The following is a 14,949-nucleotide window of genomic DNA, read 5'->3' as shown; positions in this document are numbered from 1 at the left end:
AATATTATTTTTTTAATTTATTAACCATTTAAAAGCCAAGTAAAAACCATTCTTAACTCATGAATTATATAACACCCATGGAAGGTTGAATTTGGCCTGTATAGTTTTCCAATACCTGGGAAAGAGCATGAACCAGAAGCTAAAATGCTTGGGTTTTATCCTGCTTCTGTAACTTGACAACTCTGTGATATTGGGCAAGTTATTTAGCACCTCTGCAACTGTATTTCGTCTTCTGTAAAGTGAAGATAATCATAAAACCTATTCCACATTTTTGTTGAGAGAATTAAATGAGTGAGTATATGTAAATCACTAAAAACCAAGGCTGAGCACATAGTAATTTCTATATAGAAAAGTTAAGCATTATGAAGATGCTGATGACAGTGGTGGTGATGTCGATGATGATGATGAGAATAACAAAAGCCAGGGTGTTTGAACACTGTTTCGTGAACTGGATGGATTAATTAAGAGGGTTTTTAGTATGAAGAAACTGTCAAGTGTGTATTTTGGAAAAATTACTTTGGTAGTTGTATGGAGAATGGGTGGCAAAGGGACACAGTCTATAACATAGACATCAGTCAAAAGCCCTTTGTAACTGGTCAGAGGAGAGATCATGAAACCAAAATTCAGTGCAAAGGAAAACCACCTCTTAATCTCAGAATTTTTTTTTTTTTTTTTTAAATCTCAGAATTTGAAGTCCTCCATCATAGTGGGTGAGCGGAGCAGGCAGCAAGCAGAGCTGAGAGCTCAGAGAAAATCACTGCTGCTCTGGATCCCACCCACTCTGCAGGTCAGCAGGGACTTGAGCTTTAAAATTGGCCTGCTTTCTAGCAGGATTTCATTAGGTGTGACTCTTCAGCCTGAGTTCATTAGGTGTGACTAATGCAGCCTGAGTTCATTACCCTCTCCCCAGATCTGATCCTGTCTGTTCACCTAAACTCTCGCTCCAGGCCCCAGGAGAAGCCACTGGGAGCCTCCCTCAGCTGTGCTCCCTGAACAGCAGCATGTCTTATTAACAACTTTTTAATGAGGTCACAGCCTGTGACTGCTCATTAATAGGCTGGTTAGTCTGCAGCCCCAGGGGTGGAAGAGACTGAAGATAGAAGCCAGTGAGAACAAAGCTCAGCCTAAGTAGAGCTGAGGATAGGAAGAGAGAACTAACTCCCTTTAGCAGAGATTCCATGCCTTTACTCTTGGGTCTCCAGGATTCATCCCTTCCAGCTCTCAGTGACTGTGATTCTGCAGATTGAAGTCTGGAGGGACCAGGGACAGATGTGGGAGGAATTATAACAGAGCCCAGGGGTCCCAGGCTCAGACCAGCTCTCAGTCTGGAGAGACTGTTGAGGAAATCAAATCCTCTTCAGGTTTTCTTCAATGTTTGTGTAAAAGGAATTTTGCTTTTGAAGTTTTATCATCTTCCCTTCCATAATCATGGACTCCTTTGCTATTCCTCCGTCATGTCCAACTTACTATGAAAGCATTAAAGCTGGGTATCCTGTGGCAACAACTGAGGCCCCATATAGGCAAACATTTCCACTTGTAGAACTTTGCAGTTCATTATACTCTATACTATTCTTGCAATTTAAAGTAGGATATGAGTTTTCAATTAGTTTCCTTTTAATTATCACTTAGGTAAATTATTAGGTTCCCTCCTTTTGCCAGAGAGCAGAGTAAAGAAAGGAATTAACATGTGGTTACTGTTACCTATTTGTGTACAAAGCATCATTTACACCTCAGAGATAGCATCAGGATGTATAGAATAGGACAAAGGAATAACCAATAAGTGTCAGAGCTTAGGTATGAATCCAGGTCCCTATGATCTAAAATACCATGTTCTTTTCAATATAGTATAAATTCTCTAAAATATAAAGGTATAAATTATAAATAAGTTAGAAGGAAAAGGAAAGAATGATCTGTAACATAGAAGGCCAAGAGGCTTCAAAAGGATCATAGGAGGAAAATATTTTAAGATATATATAATCTATGCTGAGCTATTAATATTTCTTTGGGATCATTGAAAGGACTAATAAAGTTTTTTTCTCTAAAAAAAGCTACATGTGATACATTGTCTTCAACAAGAGGTAGACATCATTATTATTACTAAATTTTTACATCTTTACTCATCTCTCTATAATCCTACCTCTCATTCCATGGTCTGCATACCAAGTTAATATCTCCATATCACTTAAGAATAAACTATAGTGTTTCTTCTCTCTCTAAGCAAATCTAAGTTCACTTTCCTTTGAACACATGTGGCACCTTGCGTACATCACTATTAAGCATTAAAGACATTGCAACTGTATTTTCCACATGCATGGAGGGCACAGTAAGAACAGTTAATAGTTTATGTTTGTATTTCTGAGGCCTAGTTCAGTGTCTGGACTATAATAGGTAGGGACCGACTGAATAAATGAATGTATAATTCCAAAATTGTTTCCCTAGCCCTGATCTCTCACTGAAATTTGACTTCTGTATTTACAGCTGCCTCCAGGACACGTCTGCATAGTTATCAAAGCATATGTCTAGCACCACGCTCCCACACAATCTCCAAATTTTGAGACGAATTTTCTTGTTACTTATCCATTTTTTGTGACCTCATCATTTGTTGACACTTTTTTTCATTTAGTCAGTAAATATTCACAGACTGGATCTTGGTGTACCAGTGAACTAGGTGCTGCCCTCTCGGAGCTGTGAGACAGACATATACACAAATCGCTGCAGACTAAAAAGACTGTGCCGTGTAGAGTGCTATGTGCATGTGTACACGTGCATGCTCAGTTGTGTCCGACTCTGCGACACTATGGACTATAGCCCACCAGACTCCTCTGTGCATAGGATTTCCCAGGCAAGAATACCTGAGTGGGTTGCCATTTCCTCCTCCAGGGGATCTTCCTGACTCAGAGATCAAACCCGAGTCTCCTGTGTCTTCTACATTAATAGGCAGATTCTTTACCACTGAGCCACCTGGGAAGCCCAGAGTTCTGTACCGTGTTTTAATTCTCCATTTTAATAAAGGCTAACATAGAAGTGTTCAACCAGTCTCCTAATATTGCTCATTCTCCCTTGGCAAAATTCTCCTTGTTCAAACCATGGCTTAATTCTCATTTTCATTGCCATTGTCTTTCAGTTCAGTTGAGTTCAGTTCAGTCGCTCATTCGTGTCCGACTCTTTGTGACCCCGTGAATCGCAGCACACCAGGCCTCCCTGTCCATCACCAACTCCCGGAGTTCACCCAGACTCAAGTCCATGGAGTCAGTGATGCCATCCAGCCATCTCATCCTCTGTCGTCCCCTTCTCCTCCTGCCCCCAATCCCTCCCAACATCAGAGTCTTTTCCAATGAATCAACTTTTCGCATGAGGTGGCCAAAGTATTGGGGTTTCAGATTTAGCATCATTCCATCCAAAGAAATCCCAGGGCTGATTCCTTCAGAATGGACTGGTTGGAACTCCTTGCAGTCCAAGGGACTCTCAAGAGTCTTCTCCAACACCACAGTTCAAAAGCATCAATTCTTCAGTGCTCAGCCTTCTTCACAGTCCAACTCTCACATCCATACATGACCACGGGAAAAACCATAGCCTTGACTAGAAGAACCTTTGTTGGCAAAGTAATGTCTCTGCTTTTGAAAATGCTATCTAGGTTGGTCTTAATTTTCCTTCCAAGGAGTAAGCGTCTTTTAATTTCATGGCTGCAGTCACCATCTGCAGTGACTTTGGAGCCCAGAAAAATAAAGTCTGACACTGTTTCCACTGTTTCCCCATCTATTTCCCATGAAGTGATGGGACCAGATGCCATGATCTTCGTTTTCTGAATGTTGAGCTTTAAGCCAATTTTTTCACTCTCCACTTTCACTTTTATCAAGAGATTTTTTAGCTCCTCTTCACTTTCTGCCACAAGGGTGGTGTCATCTGCATATCTGAGGTTATTGATATTTCTCCCGGCAATCTTGATTCCAGCTTATGTTTCTTCCAGTCCAGCGTTTCTCATGATGTACTCTGCATATAAGTTAAATAAGCAGGGTGACAACATACAGCCTTGATGTACTCCTTTTTTTATTTGGAACCAGTCTGTTGTTCCATGTCCAGTTCTAACTGTTGCTTCTTGACCTGCATACAGACTTCTCAAGAGGCAGATCAGGTGGTCTGGTATTCCGATCTCTTTCAGAATTTTCCACAGTTTATTGTGGCCCACACAGTCAAAGGCTTTGGCATAGTCAATAAACAGAAATAGATGTTTTTCTGGAACTCTCTTGCTTTTTCCATGATCCAGTGGATGTTGGCTATTTGATCTCTGGTTCCTCTGCCTTTTCTAAAACCAGCTTGAACATCAGGAAGTTCACGGTTCACATATTGCTGAAGCCTGGCTTGGAGAATTTTGAGCATTACTTTACTAGCATGTGAGATGAGTGCAATTGTGCAGTAGTTTGAGCATTCTTTGGCATAGTCTTTCTTTGGGATTGGAATGAAAACTGACCTTTTCCAGTCCTGTGGCCACTGCTGAGTTTTCCAAATTTGCTGGCATATTGAGTGCAGCACTTTCACAGCATCATCTTTCAGGATTTGAAAGAGCTCAACTGGAATTCCATCACCTCCACTAGCTTTGTTCGTAGTGATGCTTTCTAAGGCCCACTTGACTTCACATCCCAGGATGTCTGGCTCTATGTCAGTGACCACACTATTGTGATTATCTGGGCCATTGTCTTTACACACCATTATATAACACTTGGCGGGACTTCATTTCTAAAGTAATATCATGAGAATCTCCTCAGTGTTCTCATTGCTTCCAGTTCTGCAATCTTTATACTCATTGGTAAGTACTCAATTTACAGGGATGTGCAAAACAGAGCCCCTGCCTCAGGGACATTACAGTCTGAAGGAAAGGAGAGATAATAAGGAAAGAACTACACTAATAAATATATAATTACAGTTTGGTATCATTACTATGAAGGAAAAGAACATACTAATCTGGAGAAAGAATACAAGGAGGGAGTCCTAATTTGCTTTTGGGATCAGAGAAGACGTCACTCAGGAAGTGATAAAGTGCTATCAAAAGATTGTGTAGCAATTAACCAGCTAAAAACAAAAAGGAAAAATATACAAAGCAAAAGAATTAGTATATACAAAGATTCTAAGTCAGTAATTACAGAAATAGTGTTGGTAGAAATAGTAGTAGTTGAAGTTGGTCATCATATAGTCAACTGAACTGTCCCTTCCTCTCCTTAATGACAACCTTCAAGACCCAGGGCAAACAGTATATTAATGGAGCCTTATCATTTATGCCTATTGCCAGCACATAGCGTATTTCCTGTACTTTGCTTCATTTCCTTCTCATAACAGGTACTGGGCATTTTATAGAAGAGAAACTAAGACATGGAATAATTTCCCGGGTCTTGATATTAGGAATCAATGGAATAAACTAAAATGGTAGTTTCCTTTTTTTAAATTGAAGTAATTGATTTACAATGTTGTGTTAATTTCAGATGTACTGCAAAGTGAATTAGATATTGATAGATAAATAATGTGTGTATATGTATACATATATGTGTATATATTTATGGGCTTTCCTGGTGACTCAGTGGTAAAGAATCTGCCTGCCAATGCACAAGATGCACGTTTGATCCCTGGGTCGGGAAGATCCCCTGGAGGAGGAAATGGCAACCCACTCCAGTATTCTTGCCTGGGAAATCCCATGGACAGGGGAGCCTGGCAAGCTGCAGTCCATGGGGTCACAAAGGTGTTGGACATGACTTAGTGACTAAACAACAACATACCTATATCTATTCTTTTTCATTACATAGGTTATTACAAGGTATTGAATATAGCTCCCTGTGCTATACAGTAAGTCCTTGTTTATTTTATATAATGCTGCTGCTAAGTCGCTTCAGTCATGTCCGACCCTGTGCAACCCCATAGACGGCAGCCCATCAGGCTCCCCCATCCCTGGGATTCTCCAGGCAAGAACACTAGAGTGGGTTGCCATTTCCTTCTCCAATACATGAAAGTGAAAAGTGAAAGTGAAGTTGCTCAGTCATGTCCGACTCTTAGCAATGCCACGGACTGCAGCCTACCAGGCTCCTCTGTCCATGGGATTTTCCAGGCAAGAGTATTGGAGTGGGGTGCCATTGCCATCTCCGTATTTTATATACAGTAGCATGTATTTGTTAATCTCATACTCCTAATTTATCCCTTCCCCCATATTACTTTTGGTAACTATGAATTGATTTTCTAGATCAGTGAGTCTGTTCCTGTTTTGTAAATGAGTTCATTTGTATCACTTTTTTAGATTCCACATATAGGTGATATCATATGATAACTGTCTTTCTCTGTCTGACTTAACTTCACTTAGTGTGATCATCTCTAGACACATTCATGTTGCTGCAAGTGGCAGTATTTCATTCTTTTATGGCTGAGTAATATTCCATTTTGTATATATACCACATCTTCTTTACCCATTCATCTATCAGTGAACACTTAGATTACTTCTATTTCTTGGCTATTATAATTAGTGCTGCTACAAATATTTGGATGTACGTATTTTTTTTAAATAGTTCTTGTGTTTTTCAGATATATGCCCAAGAGTGAGACTGCTGGACCATATGGTATCTCTATCTTTAGTTCTTTAAGGAACCTCAGTACAGTTCTCCCTAGTGACGGCACTAGCTTACATTCCCAACAGTGTAGGAGGGTTCCCTTCAGAACGGTAGCTTTCTTTTGTTTTAGGTATCTTTCCATTTCACTAAAACCACAAAATTTGCTATGACAAAAATTCACCAGACTTCTTCCTCCTAGAGGTGGAAATTAATTCCCCTTCCTTGCATGTGGGTTAGACTTAGTGACTTACTTCTGTGCAACAGACCATGAAAAGGAAATTGTAATAAGTCATGTTCATATATCATACACACCCTGGTGTGATGTTATGAGAAGAATGCTTTACTCCTGTGATATGGTCCCCACCTCTTTCCCCCAAAAAGCCTAATCATGAAAAAAACAGCATATAAACCATAATTGAGGGTGACTCTGCAAAATACCTTACCAGTTGCTATTCAAAAATGAAGAATAAGGGAATACTGAGAAAAAACATCACAGATTGGAAAAAATGAGAATATATGATGACTAAATACAACATAGGATTTTAGAATGAATCTTGGTACAGAAGCCAGACATTTGTGAGTAGAGTGAATTCAGCTAAGGCCTGCAGTTTAGTTAATAGTATTGTACCAATGTTAATTTTTTAGTTCTGACAAATGAACCATGTTCATGTAAGGTGTTTTACAATTGGATGGGAGAAAATGGATGGGGTATAGAAATAATTATTATTTCTGACTCTAAGTCTAAAATTATTTTAAAACTTAAAGTGGTTTACATAAAAATTCAATCAACATAAAATTATATACAACCAAAACTAGAATTCCTTCTATTACCCAAATTCATTGCCTAGTGGCAACTATTATCAATTTTTTATATCCTTACAGTAAATTTTCTAATAAATAACTTCATTTATGTATTTTATATATTTCATTATATATAATTTCATTTTATATATTGAAATTTTCTTTATATAAAATAAATGCAGTTTACATGGTATAATGTATCATGTTCTCTACCTTGGTTTTTTAAATTCAAAAGCATAGCTTCTACTTTGTCCATTGGTCTTACACATATGAAGAAGTTAGGATATTAGAACCAACTCCAAACACTGTCCACAAAAGAGAATCTGTTATTTTAAGTGGTCATTTCAAGAAGTTGACAAGCAAAGTCCTGAAGATTCTGTAATGGATATTATTGATCTTGTTCACCTTGATTTTTTAAGTAAACTTTTTAAATTGCTAAGCATCACAAAACAGCAAGGTCTAGTGCTGGGATTAAATTTAGGTCTCTCAGAATCCAAAACATTTGTGCTTTTCTCTACACAATTCCACAGTCCTAGAGAATGGTTTTCCTTTCTTGAACTTCATCCTATTGGCATCTGACATTCCTTAGGGTCCCAAAGGACAGTGGAATCAAAAAGGTCAGGTACCCTTGAGGAAGGGCAGGAAGAGAAGCTAAGTTGAGCCCAGAAACACCTGGGGGAAAATACATGTGCCAGCCCTTCATGTGGCCCTGAGGACCAGAGAGGCACAGCTGGGAACAGATCGCCTAAATCAGGGCTGGGAGCAGGGCCAACCCATCTAGACTGCTCACTCACACCTGACGCAGAAGGCTGCAGTGGCCTGGCTTCAGGTCCAGTCAGTAATGGGGGAGTAGGACCTCCCTAATTCTTTTTCTGGTTCTTCTGACAGCAGAGCCAGAGTTTGTCAAACTCTCAGGAGCCTGCACAAAGCATAGGTATCAGGTAGAGCTGAACAAGGCAGACCTTCCTATTGGGCACAGGTAAGGTTCCTATCAAGTGTCGAGTCAACCCAGGCCCTTCTCGAGGTTCAGGTGCTCAACTAGACAAGGTTTGGCAGGGTTTGGTGTGGCATCTAATTCTATTCCTATTCCACACTGAGAAGACATCATCAATCTTCTCTCTGGGCCTTAGTTTCTCCTTTGTATGGCATGAGTGAGATCTGAAACTGCAAGAAGATTGTGATTACCCAGAGATGTGTGTGTGTGTAACTTCCAATTCTGTCCTCTAAAGCTTTCTGGGTCAGAAAAATCTCACTCTCTGCGGATTTTGACAAAACATATACCTCCTCCAAGTCTTAAGTGTCCTCTCTTGCTGTGGAAGTTCTGGAGGGACTGACAAGGAAACTGTGGTCCGGCCATGGGCCGAGTTCTGCTGTGTGCCCCACCTCAAGTCAGGCTGTGTCTCTTCTTCCCAGTAGTTTACACAAGTTCTGGTGTCAAAGGTTGACACTGAAATGTTTAGGATGGGTTTATTTTATACACTTTGTCAAAAACCCAAGTGTTGTTTTTATTACAAAGTTTTCTGATTATGGTTTTAAGTGCAGGTTCAGTCATTTCCATGTAATTTCCATGTAATTACAAAGTTTCTCAACCTCAAAATTATGTATCTGCATTAAAATTCTGCATTCATCTCCAGTATGGGGAGGATAATGATGGCATTTAAATAACAGTTGTGAGAAGAAAATGAGAGAATGAATGTAAAGCATAAAGCATAAATCTATTACATTTTTAGTAAATATTGCAGTTTCATCATCATTATGATCATCATTTTCATTTTTAATGTTATTACTATCATATAATAAATGTAGCTCATTGTAGAAAATTTAGTAATCCATAAAAATAGAAATAAGAAAGCACCTTTTTACAAAACTTGGAAATAGATCACTTTAAAATTTTGATTATAACCTTTCAGCCTTTTTATACAAAAAATGTATTTACAAAATTAGAAATTTAGCATATATGTGCAATTTTGGCATCTTATTTTTTCATTAATATTATACTGTGATTAGGAGAAGGCAATGGCACCCCACTCCAGTACTCTTGCCTGGAAAATCCCATGGATGGAAGAGCCTGGAAGGCTGCAGTCCATGGGGTCGCTGAGGGTCGGACACGACTGAGCGACTTCACTTTCACTTTTCACTTTTCATGCATTGGAGAAGGAAATGGCAACCCACTCCAGTGTTCTTGCCTGGAGAATCCCAGGGACGGGGAAGCCTGGTGGGCTGCCGTCTATGGGGTCACACAGAGTCGGACACGACTTAAGTGACTTAGCAATAGCAATACTGTGATTATTGCATTACACTATTAAGTGAAGTTGTGAAGTTGCTCAGTCGTGTCTGACGCTTTGTGAGCCCACGGACTGTAGCCTACCAGGCTCCTCCATCCATGGAATTTTCCAGGCAAGAGTACTGGAGTAGGTTGCCATTTCCTTCTCCAGGGGATCTTCCCGACCCAGGGATCAAACTCAGGTCTCCCGCATTGCAGGCAGACGCTTTACCGTCTGAGCAATTATTTAAATGATTGCCTGATTTTCCTTAAATTCATGCTGTATAAGTGAACCTTTCATTCACCTATCTATTAATGATCATTTTCAAAGTATCACTATAATGATCAGCATTGAACATACATGTAAGATCATTGCCTCCAATTCTTCTACCAGAGGAGTTCTTGAACCAAAATGTATGAACATTATAGGATACTCACACAATTTGTGACAAACTGAGGCTAATTTGCATAGCCTCAAACAGAATAAGATATTGCTTACTAACCAACCCTTACTAGCACTATTGTATTTTTCAATATTTCAAATTGAAAAGAAATTTAATTTCTATCTTAATTTTTAACTTTATTATTAGCAAAATAGAGTAATTTTCATATGCTTACTGGCCATTGGAACTTTTTGGTGAAATAAATCTTTGTGTCTTGTAATCTTCTTTTAAGGAGATTGTGTCATTTTAAAAGGGATTTCTATAGCTTATTATATATTAGGTAGCCAAACACTTTTTATTATTTGTTGCCATTATTACAAATATTTTCCCAGCTTGTCATTAAGTTTTCCCTTTTGTGTATGGGTTGTTTTGTGTTATAAGTATCTTGTTCTTAATAATATTCAAGTATTCGTTCTTCAAATTTAAAAAAATACATTTTCACTGTGGATAATGTAAAAAATATAAAATGTGAAGAAGAAATTTAAAACTCTTGGAATTATACCACTAAGATGTTAATGAAGAAACAGAACTGAAGGCATTCTATATGTATTATGGAATATATATATATAAATTTTCTATTTAAAATAAATATTTTATATTAAATATACTATCTTGCAGCACACTTTATCAACTTAGCAAAAACTTATTGAATATTTTCTCATGTCATTTGTTATTCTTATAGCATACATTTTAATTACTTCATAGTATTCATAATATAGATGTGTAGATGTAACAGTTTATTTCACAATCTATTTTTATATAGTTAGATTGTTCTTTATCATTTATTTGTTTTAATTACACTGTTATAAACAAAGCTGAGAGGAGCATCCTGGTATATAAAATTTGCAGATAGTCTAAAATTGTAGATATGAAATTGCTAGTTCAAAGAATCTCTCATACATAGTGTAAAATTCACTTATTGTTTGGACCTATAGTGTTTGAATATTTATATTTCACATTTATCCAAAATAAATACCATGTTTAAAATTTTTTAAGAAAAAATGATCTCCTTTAAAAAATTGTACTTAATTTTTTTTAACTTTGAACTGTTTTTCTCTTCTGGCATTTGATTTCTGATGATGTGAACTGAATGATTATAGATTTACCTAGTTTTCCCTTGGGTTATTTGTAACAATGTGTTGACATTTATCTTGTACACATTGTCTCCATTAAAATGTATCTTTTAATTTCTATGTTAAACTATTAGTGTTTAAAATTATTTGATTTTTATATGTTAAAATCAATGAATATTTTCTTTTCTGGATTCTGCTTTAGCATACATGCTGAGAAAGAACTTCAGAAAGCTAAAGTAAATAGTTACCTATATCTTCTTCAATTCAGTTAAAGCTTCATATTTACATTTAAGTCATTTTTCATGTTGGGTATATTTTATTGTGTTATTTAATGTAAGAATATAACATTTATTTTCCCCTCGAGTTGCCCCAGAGCTGTTTATATATGCATTGGTCCAGGGATTCATTCTGTTTCAGTTATGTGCCTAGAGTGATAGTCTTCAAAGCATGCACAAATAAACATAATAAAATATTGTAATACTATGAGGAAATATCATATCATATGGTAACATTATAACATGTTTAAACACCTGCCGATGTATATGATCCCCACCTTTCAGAATTTTATGTTTCTTTGATGAGTACTATCTAGGGTTTTTAGTTATTTAGTTAATTAGTGGGAAGAAAAGGAAAAGCCTGCCTACTCCATCTTATAGACACAGAACTTCCCGATTTATTTTTTTCCTTTGCAGTTGGGCCAGAGTTTTTGTTTGGTTGCAGTTTACAGAATTTGTTTTAATTTGTTGTTTTGTTTTAACCTTTTTCTAGGTTGGTTAGTGAATAGAATTATTCCCCATCCTCAAAATTTTTTAAAAATTCATATAAAGACATATATCTGTGTGAATCTTTTATTTTTTTTAATTTTTATTATTATTATTATTATTTTTTAACTTTACAATACTGTATTGGTTTTGCCATACATCAACATGCATCTGCCACGGGTGTACACATGTTCCCCCTCCTGAATCCCCCTCCCACCTCCCTCCCCATACCATCCCTCTGGGTCATCCCAGTGCACAAGTCCCAAGCTTCCTGTATCCTGCATCAAACCTGGACTGGCGATTCATTTCTTATATGATATTATACATGTTTCAATGCCATTCTCCCAAATCACCTCCCCGCCCCCATCCCAGAGTCCAAAAGACTGTTCTATACACCTGTGTCTCTTCTGCTGTCTCACATACAGGGTTGTCGTTACCATCTTTCTAAATTCCATATATATGCGTTAATATACTGTATTGGTGTTTTTCTTTCTGGCTTACTTCACTCTGTATAATAAGCTCCAGTTTTATCCACCTCACTAGAACTGATTCAAATGTATTCTTTTTAATGGCTGAGTAATACTCCATTGTGTATATGTACCACTGCTTTCTTATCCATTTGTCTGCTGATGGGCATCTAGGTTGCTTCCATGTCCTGGCTATTATAAAAAGTGCTGCGATGAACATTGGGGTACATGTATCTCTTTCACTTCTGGTTTCCTCAGTGTGTATGCCCAGCAGTGGGATTGCTGGATCATAAGGTAGTTCTATTACCAGTTTTTTAAGGAATCTCCACAGTGTTCTCCATAGTGGCTGTACTAGTTTGCATTCTCACCAACAGTGTAAGAGGGTTCCTTTTTCTCCACATCCTCTCCAGCATTTATTGCTTGTAGACTTTTGGGTCACAGCCATTCTGACTGGCGTGAAATGATACCTCATTGTGGTTTTGATTTGCATTTCTCTGATAATGAGTGATGTTGAGCATCTTTTCATGTGTTTGTTAGCCATCTGTATGTCTTCTTTGGAGAAATGTCTATTTAGTTCTTTGGCCTATTTTTTGATTGGGTCGTTTATTTTTCTGGAGTTGAGCTGCAGGAGTTGCTTGTATATTCTTGAGATTAGTTGTTTGTCAGTTGCTTCATTTGCTATTATTTTCTCCCATTCTGAAGGCTGTCTTTTCACCTTGCTTATAGTTTCTTTTGTTGTGTAGAAGCTTTTAATTTTAATTAGATCCCATTTGTTTATTTTTGCTTTTATTTCCAATATTCTGGGAGGTGGGTCATAGAGGATCGTGCTGTGATGTATGTTGGAGAGTATTTTGCCTATGTTCTCCTCTAAGAGTTTTATAGTTTCTGGTCTTATGTTTAGATCTTTAATCCATTTTGAGTTTACTTTTGTGTATGGTGTTAGAAAGTGTTCTAGTTTCATTCTTTTACAAGTGTTTGACCAGTTTTCCCAGCACCACTTGTTAAAGAGATTGTCTTTTCTCCATTGTATATTCTTGCCTCCTTTGTCAAAGATAAGGTGTCCATAGGTGCGTGGGTTTATCTCTGGGCTTTCTATTTTGTTCCATTGGTCTATATTTCTGTCTTTGTGCCAGTACCATACTGTCTTGATGACTGTGGCTTTGTAGTAGAGCCTGAAGTCAGGCAGGTTGATTCCTCCAGTTCCATTCTTCTTTCTCAAGATTGCTTTGGCTATTCAAGGTTTTTTTGTATTTCCATACAAATTGTGAAATTATTTGTTCTAGCTCTATGAAAAATACCGTTGGTAGCTTGATAGGGATTGCACTGAATCTATAGATTGCTTTGGGTAGTATACTCATTTTCACTATATTGATTCTTCCAATCCATGAACATGGTATATTTCTCCTTCTATTAGTGTCTTCTTTGATTTCTTTCATTGGTGTTTTATAGTTTTCTATATATAGGTCTTTAGTTTCTTTAGGTAGAATTTGTTTGCCTTTAGGGATTCTTTCAGTTCAAAAAGTCATGTCTTCTCTTAGCTCAGAGATGTTTATTTTTCCTCTGATACTTCTTTGAATATTCTTTGTCTTTTCTTCTTTGTTACATATTCTCGAATGCCTATTAAATTGATTTTATTTACCATATTTTACTTCATTATTCTTAATATTATTTTTGTCTCTTTATTATTCCTTCTCAATAATTTAGATATAAATTCTCTTGTGTTCTAACTTATTAATTCAGTTTTCTTAAGTTTCTAACACGGACTCTATAATCTTTCAATTTTATTATCATGATTTCCCCCCAGGTAGTCTTTTCTAACTATATCCTTGTTTCTGTTTTACTTTGTGTCAACTTTGGTTTTTACTGCTCCTGGTAATATTTTATTTCTGTTAGTAAGTGTGTTTTTCTTACTGTAGTTCTCCATCTCCATCTACTTCCCTTTCATTTATCCCAGTCTCTTGGCCCACATCATTCTCCAACTTTATCTCATAATGTCTTCATTAAAATTTAGTACTTTAGATTACCAAGATGACAAGAGAAGAAGAACCTCTTGATAACCAGTTGCAAATTAGAAACAAATAATGTAAAATAAGGATCCAATTGAGTTTGGACACCTTGATGTTAGTGGTGTTGATTCTGCTCTATCTTGGCAAAAATTCCAATTGTAATTCTTGTAACCATTAATGACATAATCCCCAGATCAAGTCAAAACTGTTCAATGAAGCATAGTTTAATAGAAATCAGAGTACTTCAGAATCCAACAAATGTAGTTTAGACTCCAGATTTGCCACTTTAATTGTTATTTATTAACTTCTCTGGGGTCAGTTTCCTCACCTGTAAAATGCACATGTACAAGGATAAAGCAGATGCATGTGTTAATACATACTAGCTCCTCGTTCACCTCCCAAATTCTAACCAGGCAAAAAAAGATTTATGAAGAGGAGAAAATTAATTAGATGCATTGATCTGCATCATAATCATAAAGATACTTCTAAAATTATGATAAATTCACGTGTATGTGTTCTTTAATGAAATCATGAACATTGTGCTTGTTTCT

This window comes from Bos grunniens, chromosome 15 (assembly GCF_055505025.1).
Source record: "Bos grunniens cultivar Pamir isolate PY7600 chromosome 15, Bosgru_T2T1.0, whole genome shotgun sequence".
Lineage (NCBI taxonomy): Eukaryota > Metazoa > Chordata > Mammalia > Artiodactyla > Bovidae > Bos > Bos grunniens.
Note: the sequence above shows the minus strand (reverse complement) of the source record.